Below are 20484 nucleotides of genomic sequence, written 5' to 3'. Positions count from 1 at the left end.
AAATTTTTCTACATATTGAACGCAGTTAACTGAAGGAAAGAACCTAAAAGTATGTCTTTTTTTCTGAATCGTCATTGCTTCTGTATGTTAAAAATGAAAACAATACTTTACAAATATCGTGCGACCTAAGGGCTTTTCTGGAATATGCCATCGATGTATAAATACATCGAAACATTACACTCTAAATATATGAATTTTACATGAATTAAAATATTGTCATCTGAAATAGAAACTTACATACTTTTACTTAATTAAAATCGTCCAAATAACTTTTAAGCTATTGTAATAAATATTCCGTGAATCACTAACGGATATATAAAGATCATTCCATTGCATGTTAGGTTTATATTAAAATTAAATGATCTCCGTAAAGTCAAACTGAGCTTTGTTACCAAATTGATGTCAAATGATCTCTTTATCTATAAATTGATTGTGTCAAGTTCTCTTAGTACCAAACCATTTGGAAAAGCCAGAAAATTTATTTAGGTATGCAACAAGATCCACCTTTCCGTGATAAATTGTAAAGATTAAAGGACAACATGGTTGCTGTATCTCTCAAATAGATGGCTATAAACATTCAAAAACCACTATCGGCTAATATGTTGTTTAACTGATCCGATGCATACTTCTCATTAGTTATTTGGAAAATAAATTCCAAATACAGCGACCGTCTTTTCAAGGAAATGAAAAATAAAAACGATTTCTGGAATTTAGTTTAATTACAAAAGGTTGTATACTTACTGTAAACATTTTTCTTGTTTTTAATATTTGTTTGGTTTGGTTTTTTTTTTTTTTTTTTTTTTTTTTGTGTGTCTTTTTACAGCATAGTGTTATTTTCAGAGGGTTTTTCCATCTTTATTTAAATTCACAGTATGTATACTTTGAGGTTCTAACAATAGTATGGCTAACATTTTATTTCGAAACAGATGGCCAACTTATAAACGCCTGAAGATAATTTATTTGGCCCGAGAACACAGTTATTTCGTAGTGCATTTCTCTTAGACAATAAATTCAAATTAAAAAAATCGCACTTGCTCTATCTCAAAAAGATTTTTACAGTGTAGTGTACTACTATTGATACAAATAATATCAAAATTATAGAAACTTCTACCAGCTCTAACTCAAAATATTGACAATTCTGTGTTAAGGGGTGCTAAAATTCAGTTTGATAGCTTCAGACATTCTAATTTTTGACCTTTTTTAACTGGACCAAATCACTACTTAACATAAAGATTCAGCACCCAAATTTTTTTAACATGTAATTTCACCCCCTTACTTAATATTTCATGCATAAAATATCAAGAAATAAATTTGTAAAATGTATCCAAAAAAAATGCAAGCTATACACTGTTCACACTAGGGACTATATTCGAAAACCAAAGGACGATAACTGTGTCCTTGGACCATTTACCCCAAATCCGCAATTTTTAAAGAATATGGCAAATTTGGAGAATTTATGAAAAAAAAGAACTAGAAAAATTGCGAGCATTTGCAAAGGAAGCTGCAAAAATATATATAATTATGTACATCTAAAAACAAAATAGGTGCGCAATGATATAATTCATGGAAAATATTCTGAGGATGTTTCTATAAATTCAAAGGGTTAAGCAGGAAATCCGGATGCAAAATGATTCCCCGTCCCTTGCAGTTCATAATTGCTAAGGGAAACCCTACAAATAACTTGGATAAATAAATAGGTTGTCATAATGGCATTACTTGTGTGAAGATTCTGAGAAAGATTATATGCACACTAGTAAGTGTTAAAAAGGTGTCGGGTGTACAAATCGGTGATCCCCTCTCAAATAACCACAAGAGGTGCACAATGTAATTATATTGTGAGACATTTTCATGCGTTCTGTTATTATAGCGGAATTGACAAACTCATAGTCGTGCCAAAGTTCACTAAAATGTCATTTAAATGACGAAATAAAATAAGAAGTGCAAAAGCATATAATGTGAGTAAGATTCTGTAGAAGTTTCAAAAAATTCCATAATTCAAGAGCAGTTATGGAACCAAAATTGGGACAGAAGGGAGAACGAATGGACGGATTCCCAAGTCACAATATACTACCTGCTTCATATAGCGGGAGCTATAGCAAGAAGGACATTCTTTTCTGAAACCCAAAATTTATTGGAAATAAAGCTACGTATATTGTCTTTCAGATACAGACTAATTCCATTTGGTTAATTGCAAAATTATTAATAAAATCGTGTTAAAATTAAAAATGCCTTCAACAGCACCATATAGCGCTGAATAACATTCTGATTTCATGAAAATGTATACAATGCATGGTCAACTTCCAGTAGCAAATATTACATGCATACATAACAATTAATATAGTTATAGTATTCTTTTATTTGTCTTTTTGAATATTACTTTTACTGTTTAGTCTATTTTTGGTGTTATTCGTTTGACGTGGCTCGGTACTTATACATCCCGTCATTGTGTTATTGTGCTATGGTAAATTTTTGTATTCTTGTCTTTCTTTTTTGCTTATGTGCTTTGTCTATATATAAGCCTTTTTGTGTTTATTTGTTACTGTAACATATTAGTTTGTTTTCATAGTGATTAAGATTATAACACAATGTTGACTGTTGTACCCATATTTTGACATTTTTAACCTATTATGTCTGTTTGTTTTGTTCACACATCATTGTCAATATAATGGAATTTCATGCGACTGTAATACAAGTGAGAGGTTTAACTAGCTATAAAACCAGGTTTAATCCACCATTTTCTACATTAGAAAATGCCTGTACCAAGTCAGGAATATGACAGTTGTTATCCATTCGTTTGGTGTGTTTGAGCTTTTGATTTTGCCATTTGATTAGGGACTTTTCGTTTTGAATTTTCCTCCGAGTTCGGTATTTTTGTTATTTTACTTTTTACATATCTTTATGATAATCTACTTCATACTAGGCAGACAAGCTGAGTCGGACCTTAAGTAAAAACGTTCTGAACTATGTAGATGTTCTATTTTTATCAAAATAAGGCAATCAATGATAAGATGAAAACAATATCGAAAAGGTAATAAGATTTGAGTACAATTAATATAATTTCAAAACGAAAACATATATACCATGAAAACTAAACCTCTATTCTATTGAAATAGCAACTGCACAATAAACCCCAGTATAGAAATGTTCCACAGGAACTAGAATTTTACATAACAAAACAATGTAAAACTTAATATCAGTATAATCACATGACTTACAAACAACGAAACAATAATATGTTATTTTAACTTACTTCCAAATATCGTAATTCAAAAAACAAATTTTAATAATAATAAATCAAAATGAGCTATATACATTGTATCTGTTACAAAACCATGATGATAGTTATCTTATTTCTAAACAAAAACCTTCAACTATGTCCTTGCCAAACTCTGTTCCCCGACCGTACAAACGTTTTAAAGCCTAAGAAATATACACAATCACCTACGATTTCATCTATTTAACCTGTCTTTCAATTTCAGTTGAACCATTATATCACTGTCATCCATTCAACAATGACAACATAGATCACCTGTAAGATAATTATATGGAAAGGATGCGAACAAATGAGGCGTCAGTTGTTATCCTTGATAAACACCAATGATAATTTCAAAGGTGAGATTTTGACAAATTACTTTAACAAAAATTGTGTCATTCAGATTTATTATTTGTTTGACGTGTTATCTTTAGTTATAATACAACTATCCAGTACAATGTACTTACATGTTTTAAATCATTTATAGGAACTAGTAAGAGTGCTTTCATTCAAAGATTGTATTTTGCAATTGATTCCGGATATCAATCAATCAATTATCCTGATACATGTACTAGTATACCATAAATTGATCAAATGACGTGTTCCTTCCTATCGCTTACTTTGAAATCTAAAATGAGCTTTCCTCGACTTAATATCATCATACACCTCGAGCTCTATTGCATACTGTGAATGACATCAGAATTTGACAAATGTCTATAAGAATTTTTTTTTTTCCAAAAGTATATATATGAATACATATAGTCAAGATAAGAACGAAGGGTAACGTTATCGTATCTAATAGATGTATCGTACATACAAGGATTTTTTTAAATTACCAGAAAAGCGCGAGAACAAACACACTACTACCTCTTAAAATTGATGTGAATAACATCCCCATCCCCCACCCCCAAACTTCCGCTGTATCAGATAGACTACCGCCTTAATTATATTGTTTATGCTCCGAACGATTCAAGTATTTGGACCGTACGCCGTGTATGGTCATGATCATATGTGTAAACTCATATGAATTGCAGTATTCATTGGGTTATTTAATGGACCGGGCCACATAAGTATTTAATAATACCATATAGATATGGTTCGAATAAACATGATAAAGGAATACCAGTCATCTATGTTGATGTATTCTACTTGATGGGACGACAGCAAGTAAGGAACAAACAAAAAAACACGTTTATAAATTAGATAAATTTCAGAACAGTGCACTACAATTACTCATTTAATTTTAAAAAGTAAGCAAAGATAAACTGCGTTTACTTAGAATGCCATTGCTTATGCAGGAACACACAGATCGTTCTCCTAACCCTACACAACACAAGTTACTACCCGAATTTGTATCTGTTTTCTTGCTTTCTCTAATGTAAATTATAAACTATTTTTGATGACAACTCGAACGGCTTTGTATGCCTTATGGAATTTACAGTATGAAACTTGTTTAAGATTAAACATTTCAACGTCCATCGAATTAATTCACCGAACCGTTCGTGCATTGTCTGGAACATATATACACATAACTTAACGTTTCTGAATGTTTAAGGTTTTTTTTCTTTTTTCTTTGTCGTAACTATGACAATATGACAGTACGAAATTCCCCTCTTTCTAATCTAGGATTTGGCTGTCAATATGACGGCTCGCAAGAGATTCATGATATATACACTACTTGTTCCACAGCGCTTGTTGTCATACTAACCAGTTTTGATGGCTGTTAAGGTAAGCGTTATTTCTTATTTGTTTGAACACCTTTCTTGACGTTTTTATATGTCTCGTTTCTGTATCAAGACTCAGGATTTGATTTATCCGAACTTCAAAATTATGTCCTTCATGGTAATAATGTATCAGCGAATTTTGTGGATTATTTTAACAATATTGAACCTAAACGATTGCTAATAAGGAACCATTATTCAATTGTCCGTTTTTGTGAATATTTGAAACAAACAAAAACATACTTATCTTTTTATAATTTATACTACTGAAATCGAAGCTTATGTCACTGTTAGATTTTGACATCGCTTTTCATTGCTACGTTGGTTTTATTGTAAAGATTATTGGGACTCTGTCGAATCTGTTTCATTTCAACATTTCACTGTGGTATGAATTAAGGTGACAGTAGTAGTATACCGTGTTCAAATCTCGTCAATCGATTAGGAATTTACAAATCGAGGTAACAAACAAAAACTGAGGTAATTCTTGAAATGCAAAAAGAAACGAGACCGGATGATTCCACAGGGTAAGCTATGCCTGCATTAACCACCATGCGAATTCAAATATAAAAAAGAAGATGTGGTATGATTGCCAATGAGACAACTCTCCACAAGAGACCAAAATGACACAGAAATTAACAACTATAGGTCACCGTACGGCCTTTAACAATGAGCAAAGCCCATACCGCACATTCAGCTATGAACGGCCCCGAAATGGCAATGTAAAACAATTCAAACGAGAAAACTAACGGCCTAATTTATGTACAAAAAATGAACGAAAAACAAATATGTAACACATAAATAAACGACAACCACTGAATTACAGTCTCCTGACTTGGGACAGGCACATACATACAGAATGTTTCGGGGTTAAACATGTTAGCGGGATCCCAACCCTCCCCCTAACCTGGGACAGTGGTGTAACAGTACAACATAAGAACAAACTTTAAAAATCAGTTGAAAGAGGCTTAACTCATCAGATGGATAAAAATACAAATACTACAAATACAAGTGGGCGTGGCCGGGTACTTGTACATCCTAACAACAAAAAGACATTGGTATTAACACAGCAGAGTTTACAAGAACTATTCATGTTTGAGGTGTAAATGTCGGATCGGAAACAATGTTTGTTCAAGACAATAAGTAGGGCTCTTTTAAAAAGCAGAAATTCCTCCTACGACAAATCAATCCCGTGGCTTAAATTCGAATGAGATATCTACCTTGCCCAATATTGGTACCAGTAATATTTATCGGTATTATGTGGTTCAAACTATTATGCATGTCTTAATTACGGAAGGATTAATGGTTCTCCAGTGGCAAATAATTCATGCTTTTTAAGGACAGATCTATTGGTCTGCAGTATGGTTTTATTTTAAGCGGTATGTATAATTTTGACTGCAGCTGGACAAATTTGGTTGTTGCATAATGTGTACTTACAGAAGGTCACTGACATGTACGAATGCCAACGAAAAGTTGTTGCATTTGTGGCGAAACGTACTCAAGAGCGGGCCACATGTGTCTTAGATTTACATCCACTGTAAGGCTTGACTATAATACAAGTCGAACAGCTTCTCGGGTACATCTCTGCCGGGATCTGACTTTAGCCTTAATATAATGGTAGCCATATTTCTGTACCCAGTTGTCTTAAGGGGTTGGATGTTTACAATACTATCAATGATTTTATTTTCAAACACAGTTATGATTCAAAGTCTTCATCGGAATCAATAAACTTTCTTTGTTATTTATGACTGTATTGCTATGTTCAATTGTAATTTTTATAGTTCTTAAAAATTACTTTAGTTTATATAAAAAAAACTTTCACAGACAAAAGCACACATTTCTCTTGGTGACCATCAAACCTCTCAGTGTAGTATTAGATTCGTCATCCTTTAAAACAAATAGGCAATATATATCTATTCATTCTGTTAGCAATAGTTACTTTCGTACATATTTTCTATTTGATGCGTTTTCATGATGGAATGCCCTCTGCATGTTCACGATGAATTACACAAACGCTTTAAAAGTTAAAACATCCGCGTGAGGATGATATCGATATACGGAAATGAAAAACATGGCTGATTAGATGTCCGATTTCATTGACAAAAATATATAAAACGTTGTCGAATAGAAATGTAATATAACACCTCGAAATGTAAAGTTTTTTTTAACAAAATGAAAGCATATAGATAAATTAACAAGAGGGAAAATGGATACACGCGTGAATCTCAATAGTCTCTGCTGATAACTGAGAAGCTTTTTTCACAGTTCATTACTTCCCTTTGAAACGATGGTAGAAATTGACATCGTGAATTGTCATTAGTGTTTTAATTTAATTTGTCAGTAATGTTTTCAAATGAATGGAACATTTTTCTCAATTTGATGAGAATATAATGTATAGAAAATATTCACATCTTTATTGGAAACTTTCTTGTCATGTTTTGTTAGATTCACGTCTTCCGTTGAATAACAAAAAGAACAAAATGTCAGTGAATAGACTAGCAGGTATAGATAGGGAATATATGTTTTCGTCAAACTAATGCAAGTTTTATTAAACAAGCATCCAAGTAAGAATTCAAATTTTCCTTACCAAGTATCCTGGAGATCACTGCGACAATACTCAATGACATAGTTTTATACAAACGTTTCATTTATAATCTGAAACAAAATATAAATCATTTTTTATTCGGTGTGATCTGTTCTGTAGTGGAGGCTTGACGAAAGTTAACAAATGATGGCGAAAAGAAATAGAATTCAAAGCCCATTCTACTCCTCGCTAGGGAATCTGAAATCATAGTTTTCAAGCGCGATAAATACATTTCATCTTCTCTATCAATGAGCAAATTTTATCAATCCGAGTTTATGCAATGTATCTCCTTCTCAGGAAAAAAGTTATATCTTATATAATTTCAAAACATTTAAGAAAACCTACAAGCACCATAATATGATGGCCTTTTGTACATCAGAAAATCTACTCTCCTGTTGTTTGTTTGCTGTATCATCGAAATAGACATTTCATATCCTGTTTTAATTATATTTTTTTTTTAAATATTTTCTAATCGCACATTATTAAACTTCAGTCTTCGTTTACTCAAAGTCAATAAAAAAAAGTGTCCGGAAGATCAAGTACAGCAAGTTTTGCGTGTTGTAAATTGCTGTCCATTCTATCTGTCAATCGCGACATACTCTCCCTTTCCGATAACAAATTAGTAGAGAGCGTAGCAAAAATAAGCTAAGACGACTTCTCATTACCAACAAACTACTAACAAAACAATATAGTCTCTGGATTCACAATGATAAGATAATTAACCGAAATTGACATCTTCCTTCTCTAAGATGTCAATCATCCAAGAAGAATTTCAATTTCCTTATACGAAATCGACAAATTCGGTTTCATCCTGTTTGCAGAATGCGTGATTATATGAATCCTATATTGCCCATTTGGGAAACTGTCTGTCGCTAAAAGACACTCCGGATTGACAACTCACAACACTGATTATACATGACAGTGGGGATAATTGATCCTTAAGTCAGGTGATGCTCTTTTAATTGCCATTTTAACACTCAACGGAAACAGAAATAGTGCCCTTTACTTAAAGATACACTTAATTTGTCGGTCCAGAGATTGTTAACTGGATCTGTAAGCGCAATTTCTTTCCTTCGATGATTTGTATGAGTCTTGGGGTTAATGATAGTTTTGATATACATTTGTACATCACGATGCGTTTCCTTGTACAAGAATTCGTATTTTGGCTTTTTGTTGTAAGCAGTGATACGGGAAAGACTTGAAAGTGCATGGGTATAATTGAGTAGGATGGAAGAAAAACAATTCTATGTAAGGAACAGAATATTAATAAATTGCTTTAAAAATGTCATATATAAAGCAACATTTCAACAAAATATTTGCTCGGTTTTTACGACTTTATTCCTTTGTTGTGGAAAGCAATACATAGATGCTATTTTTTAATATACTTATACGGCAAAGTATAAACTTTTTTTGGAAAATTGGTATTCATTTATAAATTATTTAATGACCATATAAGCAAAACAAGTCCCGGGGCACTAATTTTCAAATTCCCCAATTCGTTTGCAAAAGAAGTGCACGAATACCATCTCGTTCACATATGAACACATCAATTTTATCAAAGACGTCTTTTAATATCTACATTAATTTCTAGATAAAATTGAAAACAATAGTTATATCTCTAATATCGAACCTTTGACAGAATGACTTTCCATCTTCTAAAATTTGATTATAACCATATCGGAGAATGGCAACTCAGCATATTGTCATTACTAAATTTATTGTTTCAAAAATAACAGATGACATTCTATATGATCTGGAGACATTTCGAAGATGAAGAATATTATTATCAATAACCTATTTTTGAGAAAGAAGTGGAATCTGATTATTTGGTGATCAATCTTTCCGTGAAAAGAAATTTATCTTTTTCATTCTCTGCGTTGGTGTCCATATAAAGCCTAGAGAAGCAATTACAGCTTTTGTCTCCAAATCTTTTTCATTTTTCTCTATCTTGTTTGCGTCTTCTTAACGAGTTTTGGCATTTGATCTTATCCCTTTATTATGCATAATGGACAATTTCCAGGAGAAATCTATTCGTCTTATTTTTTTGGCATTATAAAATTTCGCTAAGTATCTTTCTCACGAGAAAGGATTAATAAGATATATTTGAAGACTTAATTAATTTTATATTGTGTCAATAATAATTAATTTCGTAGTGCTAAACAACGCTAATCCATCAGTTGAGAATTAACAAACATTACCAAGACGTTCCTTGCCAAGTGCTATCAACAATCAAAGACCCGGATAATGACTGATAATGAACGGTAAAAACAGCTAACCTCGTAAAGTGGATGCCATTTCTATCAAACGCAGCAGGGATACAGAAAGGTGATGTTACACATATCAACCACTAGCACGAGTCATTGAACGAATACAAAATTGCATCTAATTAACACAAGAAAATACCTTTAATGGCATCTTTATAGATCGACTTTATATCTCTTAGTAATAGAAATTCATTTGTGCATACTACCTGTTTTGCACGTAAAGCTTCAAAAAACGATGAGTTTTTCCTGGGAATCTCTTAGATTAAAAGACCATTTCCATGTAAAATAGAAGTAATGGATTCCCATGTTTCCAGATCATGAGAAAATATCAAGTCTTCTGAAGAATTCCTCGAAGACAATGCAGACGAAATGAAAAGATTAAATAAAAAAGGAAAGAAAGGATTGTTAAAGATCCTGGAGGTCTTTGAGAAAATAGATTGAATACACTAAACAGCCCGTCTTAATACAATAGTAAATGAAGGAGTATATCTTTATAAACGACTCGTCTAGGTTGAAAACTCATTTCACACTTGATTGGTTTCTGAGAAATTTAGAAAGTTGACATTTTAAAAACATGAAGAGTATATTAATTGTAAATAACTATACATAATGAAGTTCTGTCTACTAAGCTTATGTTATGAACGCTATTATAATTATGACAGAAGTCACTGTATTCTGTTATTCCCTATATGAATTAGCTGAACGACTTTTGTTGCAATTCACAATCCAAGTTTACAGGACTAATGGATGATCGGCGTTTATAGTTTAACGGATTTGAAGTGTATCGGGTATACATTGTCTGAATAAATAAGATTTTTTAGTGTTTGAAAAAAAAAACCCATTTCGGTCATGCTTGTGAATAGAACATTCGGTACAATTTCATCAACTACTCTTGGTATTGCATTGAACGAACGTGTCAACAGTAGGGAAATTACGGAATACATTCAGAAATAAAGTCCCTTTTGTATCAGAGTTGGTTTTCCAAAATATTCAACTTGCAATAAACTGAATATAATCAGGACATTGATCAACGCAATAAACAATTAAACGCCTTTAATTTATTTACCTAGACTCCACGTATAAGATAATCACTTAAATACTGTAACATCTAAGCACAATACATATAAATATATATACTATTGGTATTCTAACAACCATCTAGATGCACGCTCACCACTGCATGTCTGAGGGAGATGAAACTTATATTTGATTGATTGATTGTTACAGCGGCAAATATTTCATTATTTTTCAGGAAGAGATCTTGACTAGTTAACATTTATTTAAACAGTACATATAGGTTCTGCAAAATTTGAAAGAAATACATAAAGAGCAGTATATTCTTGATTGGGCTTAAAGTTGTAACTAAAACAATGGTTTTAAATAATGTCTGCGGTAGTTTTGTTTTAAATTGACGAAATTAATAATTTGAGTAATTATATAAATACCCGCCAAAACAGGAACATCGACTTATAAGAACTCTGAGTATAAGAAAAACTTACCTCTGGTGACTAACAGTCTATACAAACAGTGCATGACATTTGTGCATTGGTAGGAAGTCTCAGTTAACGTAGTTTTTGTTGTTATAAAAGGGTATTTCTATCTGTTTACAACTTCATCAATGTCGTACAAAGACAAACGATTGGGCATCCACAGTTGGATGCATACAACAGAAGTTAAACAACGTAAGGGAACTTAAATGAATAACAAAACGCCATCTAACTTTATTAAAGGTCAATTTTAGGAGCTTCATTTGTATTTTCTATAAACTTTTAAAGAACATGACTACCGTAATGAAAACTAATTATAGTATGCTTATATGATAACATGGCAATGCAATCTCACTTTATAATTACTCATTTGCATAGTTACGTATTTGGCGTTATAAATTGTTTGCTAACATTTTCGTCTTTTTATTTACATTGAAACGGCTTATCAGTGTTTACTATACTGTGTGTAACAACTCCTCGTGTCACATTCCTCAAAAGGTGTTCATTTTCAATAGTCATCGAATTAGAGGCCATCGGTGTTATTTTTCTAAGCAATCAAAATAGTTGAGCGCTTTATCTTAAATTGCTTAAGTTGAATATTCAGATTTTTATTTATTTAGTGCGTTTTACTGTTTAAAAAGTGTTGAATTAATTAAATTTTAAAATAGAAAGTTTTCTTAATTTCTTAATTAATCTTATCATTTATCAGAAAATTAATGAGGTTAAATAATTAGACTGGGACCACAGTGCAAGCGTGGGAATATATCGATAACATACAAGGCATGAATGGAAAATGATCAGATATGTATATACTTTTTGTATCATGTACGGTAAAAACGCAAAGCCGTCAATCAAACCATTGCCTGACATTCCATTTGCGGAAGTGACTAAGACTCGTCACGATCGAGTACGCAAATCAAATATGTGTTTAATATATTTATCATTTGCTTATCAAGGATGAGTCTTTAAAGTGTCATAGGGGGTATATTACATTTATAAACAAATTATCTCTTAATCGTACCCAATACCCTATGCTTAATGTATTGAAAAAGTGTATGGAAGACCACCCCAAGATTTATTCAGGAGGTATTGGTACGGGGTGCTCAATTGTTAAGTTTTTTTTTTCAGTGTTATTCATCAACGTCAAAAAATGTATTTTGTTCGGATTAATACATCATCATTATCCTCCTTTGTAATCTTACGGGTGGACAAATGTAAAAGCAAACAGACGATTTTGTCAACCGATGTTTAGACACATTTTTGTTTTGTATAAATAATTTTCTATATCAGTGAATTTGAATTAAAGAGATAATTGTTTGTTAGTATGTGATCTAGTGAATGACATTTCACACTTTTTTCCGTTTTTAAATCATAGTTTTGACATTTGAATAATCTTATCAGTAAGCATCTTCATGTCACCGTAAAACATTTCAAAGGGTTATTGATATTGACAAATAAATCACCTTACAACCGCGGAAACTGTGAAAAATTCAACCCATGTAATGCACAATGCGTCCCTATGTTTTCAAGATTTGAAACAAAAAAACTTTGCTGCAGTCATTCTCTGGATTAATCTTCACCGGTAAGCTCAAGGCCAAATGTTTGAAAAACGGATATCAAACATACAATAACAATAATAAACAAAATAAGTAAGCAAAACAATAAGAAAAAAAAGCAAAACTAATTAAAAATGAACTAAAACATTATGCAAAATGAGTTTTAAAAATATGCGAATTACTTAGAAATTTAATTGAGCGTATCGAAGATCCGCCATCAACATCACATTTCCTAAAAGACTAAGACGTAAAGATATCATGATACATTATTAAAGGGTACTTGCCTGTCTAGTCGAACAATCCGTGGAAGCTGATTGAACACAGAACTCTACATATTACGATCCGTTTCCAAACACTGGTGTTCTACAAAACGTTAACTTTACATGTAAAACCTCGGGTATCGAATTCATTCAAAATGAAAGGTTTGCATGATAAATATATAAAATAAGGAGATGTGGTATGATTGCCAATAAAACAACTACCCAACAGAGTCCAAATGACGTGGAAATTAATTGAAATACAAACGCACAACAGATATAACAGACAGCAACCATGCAAAAACAACCACTGAGTCATAGGTATCTGACTTCGGACAGGCACATACAGAATTTGGCGGAGTTAACCCTTCCCTACGTCTGACTTCGGACAGGCACATACAGAATTTGGCGGAGTTAAACCTTTCCCTACGATTGCTTCGAAACAAATCGCTCTTTGATAGAATTTATGTTCTACAAATTAGAATTTGTATGTTCAATTTAGAAAAAAATAGTTATATTTTAACTTCATCGACCCTGTATTAAATTTCAAACAAGAATGCTCGCGTTGTCGTGCTAAGCCTGCCCTATATATATATATATTAAAGGAACACAGGAAGTAATTGTGTGACAGATCCTGAAAACAAGAAGAAGTGTCTGACAGATCAGGAAACGCTAAAATGTTACAACTCATCACTGCCTAGCTGCTGACCAAATATAAATTCACATGTTTGGTTGTGCTGTAGGAATGAGTGACTCAATATTTTATTTTATGTTTATTCCCCATATTGAAAAATTCAAAGTATCAACAAACATGAAGTAGGTGATTGAAAAATCATAATTGTTCTTATAAGTTACAAATCATCACTGTCATTCTGTTGACCATATATGAAGCCATTCTGTTCAATGGTAACTGAGAAAATTGTGACGAAGATATATGTTGGACGAACGGACGATCGGGCGGGCAAGGTTAATGCATCATATGATATGATTGATGCAGAGTGTATCAGAATGCTATCGTCAAATATTTCATGCACCCGTCGTGTTACTTATTTTAAGATCTGATATATTATATTCGGTATAACGGATTGATAGACATAAACAAATTCATTAACAATAAGTTCATGTAAATTATGTTTGAAGCTAGAACACTTTCTGTTTTCTTTACCAAATACACTAACAAAGTGATTTATCGTGCAATGTCGATGTCATATGTCGCGTCATTTTTTCACAATCTGGGGCTTGCTTAGGGATGGGAAATGAGGTTTATTTTTTTTGTAAACATTTTAATAACAATAATAGAAGCCATTTTTAGTCGCAGTATAAAATCATTATTAGGTCAATGACAGAAAAAATATCAACTTTCTTGTATTTGGCACGAAACTGTTGAAAGGCTCGGTAAACCTCGCTCTTCTTCAGTTTCTAAGCCTCATATAAAAAAGTTCTAAATATATTGAGTAAATTTTAGCGCTGAAAATGATAAAGGTATGTAGCTAAACCGGATGCCACAAAAGTACTCAAGTACATAATTTTCTGAATTATAAGGACCGTATTTTAAGGTAATATATACCTCCACGAATTCAAAACACAGACAATTTAGGTTCATAACTTAAAGGTAACGTCTTGTGACATTTGATAAGCGATCTGACCTTAAATATCGTTCTTCTTTAAACAGTTCATAAGTTACAAAAGTCCCGTGTCACCCATACAATAGTTTTGAATGAAAGACAACAAATTGCCCAATATCATATCACACACTAATTGTTTCTAAATGAGCCGCTTATCTCCCCTTTACAATGGCGGTGTCATCACGCGATACGTTATTTAGCGATACCAGTCATTTATCGTTTTCCTAAATGAATAAAAAACATAAATTTAAACAGTGTCATTTAAAGAAGAAAAATGATTTAAATGATTTTAAAATATGACATTTGACAATCTGTAATCCGTACTTTGGAGGACAAATTTTGGTATAAGGTGTGGGACCACCTTCAGGTAAACGTTAATTGAGGACCAAAAAGTGTCTATGTGTATGTTGGTGGGTGTGTTGCAGATGTTTAATTATTTGAAACATTTTTAATACCCACCTTAAATCCTATAATAAGCGTACATTTTCAGATGATCTTCATTGTCAATAATTTAAATATTCTGTACTGAATTCAAAATGTGTTCAACGTTAAATACCGTCTGATTAACATACATGTTTATCATACCCAAGTCTTTTAATCTCCAGTGTGTCGTATACGTAGATGTACAACAGATAAACGAAAACATATATTTTATCCTCAACGATGCCATCCTTCACCCTGTACTAAACCCTTTCTCTATAGACAGGCTCCCAGGATCAAGCTGAATTGTTCCACTAATGACAATTTAAGAGGGATATAACTAGACAGCCAACATAGACTATAGTAAAACAACCAATCTTGTTTTTTATTTTTTTATTTGCATGAATCTTACGGGTACATATATCTCTAAAACACAAAAAAAAAAAAAATGATGCATATGTCACAGTTAATGCTGAGGTCACTAATTTACATCGGGAAACTAATACAGACGAAATATAAACTTGTTATCCAAAATATTTATAGATTTTACCTCTTTATCTTTTTATAACTTTTTAGACATATTTTTGTTTTATCCTTTGTGTACAGTATCATTTTTCATAGCGATCCGACGCCTTCGTAAATGTTTGTGAATTATTATCTCAACGTTCCATATCTTAATTATGTCTGTAGCGGGTGATATGAGAAATTTAATTATTCTTACTGCATTTTCCATCATAATTTTCATTATTATTTCAGAATCCTAAGAACGTTGACCCTTCAAACAGTCTGGAGCTGGCATGTCAGTTAACTGCTAGTAGTCTGTTGTTATTTATGTATTATTGTCATTTTGTTTATTTTCTTTAGTTACATCTTCTGACATCAGACTCGGACTTCTCTTGAACTGAATTTTAATTTGCGTATTGTTATGCGTTTACTTTTCTACATTGGCTAGAGGTATAGGGGGAGGGTTGAGATCTCATAAACATGTTTAACCCCGCCGCATTTTTGCGCCTGTCCCAAGTCAGGAGCCTCTAGCCTTTGTTAGTCTTGTATTATTTTTAATTTTAGTTTCTTGTGTACAATTTGGAGTTTAGTATGGCGTTCATTATCACTGAACTAGTATATATATTTGTTTAGGGGCCAGCTGAAGGACGCCTCCGGGTGCGGGAATTTCTCGCTGCATTGAAGACCTGTTGGTGACCTTCTGCTGTTGTCTGTTCTATGGTCGGGTTGTTGTCTCTTTGACACATTCCCCATTTCCATTCTCAATTTTATTGTCTGACATTAGCACTATTTATTATTCATATGTTATACAAATGGTTGATTTTGGTATAGAAATATGGGCATTTGGACTTCTCCCCTCAAATAATAAAACGAATGCTAAAAAGGGGTGTCCGTTTTGGGGTGCAGGATATGTAAATACGCATCCAGCCATGTGAAGTCGGAATGAGAACTTAAACTCAATGCCTCACTCTCTGCAATTTAAAGAACCATTGCAACAACTGTGTGAGTGGTCCCTAGTGACATGGCAGCATCTGCCCTATCCAAATGATCTCTTGTTTGTGGCAATATAAATGTCCCTACCTTCATGCCGGACGACAAACTTTTCAAAACCTCAGAGTGCAATAAGTTGATGAAAATACTGTATAAACTTTGGTGCGTGCGAAGCGTTTTTCTGTATTTACCGTAATAAGGATGGTCTCAATATCAATATTTTAATAGCCAAGGATGTAATGCATATTTGAACACCTGAAGAGTCGTAGGACCCTTTCCGGAGTACCTGAGTGCACATCCTTTTTTTTTTTAGGCTCGTGTTGCTCATTCTTTACATTTCTGTATAGGGGTTTGTGAAATGCTGTTTATCCTTTTTCGTTTGACCATGGTGTTGTTTGTGTTTCTTCGAATTATGTGGATTTTTTTATTTCCCCCGTTCTTTTTTTTTCTTGGTTCCTGTTTCAACCTATTGATTTTTATAATTAATGTGATCTCGTCCTATATGTGCATATAAAATTTACCACTTGGCGTTTATCAAACAATAATCCATCAATCGGTTTTTTTCGCAACACCTCTATTTCGTTTCATTTTCGATGTAGACGTGAAAAGGGGGTCCAAAAAGGAGTTAATACCCAATCATCCATAAATTCACATATGAAATATCAGCCTCTAAAATAATATTTCTGATACTACTACACAAGTGGAGATCGAATATTCTGAACAGATCTAAACTGCAATTTTAGACTAATAGACGAAAACATGCATGGTTCTCCCCCAAACTCAGACTTTCAACAGTGACTTCAATGGGACGACTCGCACCACGATGTACTAGATTTATCCTCATCTGGAACGCTCAAAGCCGAATATTTGTAAGCCAAGGATGTATAAGAAAGAACCGAAACAGTTGAAGAGCTATATGACCAAACAGGACCTAAAAAAATAGCCAAATCCATCTATAAGGTCAACTTTGCCTGAGGGAGCTGAAACCTTAGTTTCTTATAATTTCAAAATTTCTTAAACGGACAATTTAAGAAAGGTTTGTTATAAATCATTTCAGCACCTAAGTACCTAAGTACTGAGCTGCATGATAATACCCTCGGAGACTGATAGTGCACCAGCAGAGGTATCGATCCAGTGCTGTAAAAAATGAAAACAACACGTTATAAATTAAAAAAAGAGGGTTTTGAAAGTACATATTCCAAGTCAGGACTCTGTCAACCAATTGTCAAATGTTCCAAAGGAAATTATTTGGAATGATTTTATCCTTTGTGTACAGGTTGTATATCGACATCGTTGAAGGCAAGAATATCTCACCGTCAGTTAACACTAGCACAGTCATGAAACATGGATTTTGAAGTTAAAGGAGAATTCAGGGAAATGTGTGATGATGAACATTTATATCGCTTTGATCTAAGACCGGGAGATGTACCGTCATTTATACAAATTGAAATGCAAGAATAAAACATATTGAGCTAATCATTCATTTGATAACAATTTATACAGTTTTATATTTGATATTTTGCACTGCTACTCCCGACTTTTGTTTCGTGTAGGGTATAATGATACATAAAAAGACTAACATGAATTACCAAAAATATTTGCCTGTACGGCCAACCATACCAACCACCAATACCCAGCTTATTCGTGAAATAAAGGGATGCAGAAACAAACCAAAGAAGAGGAGGAACGTAAAAGAAACACAACAGCGTAAAAGATCTGTAGAAAAAAGCACAAATATTCTTTTAGTAAAAGTGCATATGTCTTAAAAATTGAAACGCAATTGTCCATTAAAAAGCGCCACGTCCCATGTCTAAATTTTAATTAGATTTCTAGAATACCATTCACAGTTTTTATTGTTTGCTGCTCCCGGTCTTGCACATGTATTACATTGTTTTTGTTTTTAATTTATCATGTTTATTAAGCAAGAAACTAATAGGACTGGAATATAGTCCAAGAGAGAAGACAAATGCAGTTAAGAGCACATTTAAATGAGTGAGAAAAATCCATAGACAGAAAAAATTGAAATATTCCTAGATATAAAAGCATAATACAAGTAGCTATATTGATTGGCCTGGTGTTTAATATCTGTGTGTAGATGACAACTTAAACAATTATCTTTATTGATGTCCAGGTACACTTGATGCTTATCTCTCTAACTAGTCTTTCTTAAATAAACAAGCGTTCTGAAGCCCTTGCTTCCTTGGCAACCACGTGATAATGATGTCGTTTTATCGTCCTTTGTTTACTGAATACGGACGGAAGCTGACAAGAGAAAATAAGGGACATCTTGTTCTATTTGTTTAGGATGACGTCCGATTCTCATCAAATAAAATTTTATTCCTTCAAGATTTTTTTATTGAAAGATAAAATGACGGTAGTAGAAAATGTTGCAAGTAGTAAAATATTATATTGCACTTGTTCAATATTAATCTAGAAGATAAAATATGGCTCAATTTATTGTCCAACTAACATGATGCAAGGAAGAAACCATCATGTTTCTGTCAGCCTTTCCGTTTGAAGCGTAGGCAGTTCTTCGGGTGGTGTTTCCAACCTGCGTGGGTGACCAGACTGCATTTGAATGTATATTTCATACTATTCTGATCGTATTCGTAAACTGTCATTGCGAACTTGGTGTCTTTCTTCTTGCTACAGTATAATGGCAAGACATTTTATGAAATTCAAGTGATAAAACTTAAGAAATCATCAGGGAATGTATCTCGATTGTGCAGGGTGGCTATACATACTGTTGGTTCTTGTCCCGTCTTGTTAAGGCTTTGATATAAGTTGCAGTAGGGATTGCAATTCATTGGTTGTTTGATTTGTTGGTATTTGCTCAACGTCCAGTGGTGAACATTTTAGTCATATTCAGGACGCAAAACAATTTCACAATAAATCCAATATTTAGGTTCTGCAAAGTTGGTTGACCGGGGATGAAAGGAGATCAATTAATAAAATTGAGAATGGAAATAGGGAATGTGTCAAAGAGAAAACAACCCGACCATAGACCATAAGACTGTTACTGCATGAATAAAGAAAGAATAATAGACAGGGCAGACATTTTAATTTGATGTACATGTTGTAAATATAACAGTATTACTGTTCTTTTGTTTAGTTATTCCAGATACCGTGTATGCATGCCGTTAGAAATATGACTTGGTCAGATACAGGAGTTATCATACCAGTCCTTTCTTGTATTATATAGTATAAATTATTGCCACTTTGGTTGTCACCTGTACAAAACTACACAGGCAACCTTACCAATTTATACTTTCATATTCCTTTGCATGGGATCTGTATGTGACTGTAATGTATTTAAAGATATTTTCCTGCAAATTAAATACTAAAAACATTTCCTTGTGTTCCTGCATGTGGTCCTATTCGTGCTCCTCATGGTCGCCTGGAATTCTCCCAACCAATGCAGCAAAAGAATCCATTCTTAAAGAGCTGGAGCGAAGTCCGTTTGGCTGTGTGCAATGTATGAATTTACACAGCAACGTCCTGTCAGGATGGCAACGTGAACTCGGATTTTATGATGAGTGCCACGTTAAAGAAACCTTGTAACAACCTTTATAGGGATCCGTAGCTGACCTTTTGCAACGCAAACTTTCTGCTCATATCTAGTATCCCTTCAGTTTCAAGTAACAGTCTAACCTTACGTTTTTGACTAATTGTTTATTTTTTCTCGGCCTGAATAAACATGAAATATTTGTTACTGAACGTTAAGCCAAATAAAGTGAATCACTCATTTGTGTATCGATGATGTACTTCCTATATTTCGTTTGTTTACTTCTTTATATTCTGTTAAATTTGGGTTCTAGAAAACTTC

Source organism: Mytilus californianus, unplaced genomic scaffold (assembly GCF_021869535.1).
Source record: "Mytilus californianus isolate M0D057914Y unplaced genomic scaffold, xbMytCali1.0.p SCAF_11, whole genome shotgun sequence".
In the NCBI taxonomy this organism is placed as follows: domain Eukaryota; kingdom Metazoa; phylum Mollusca; class Bivalvia; order Mytilida; family Mytilidae; genus Mytilus; species Mytilus californianus.
This window is presented reverse-complemented; position numbering follows the sequence as displayed.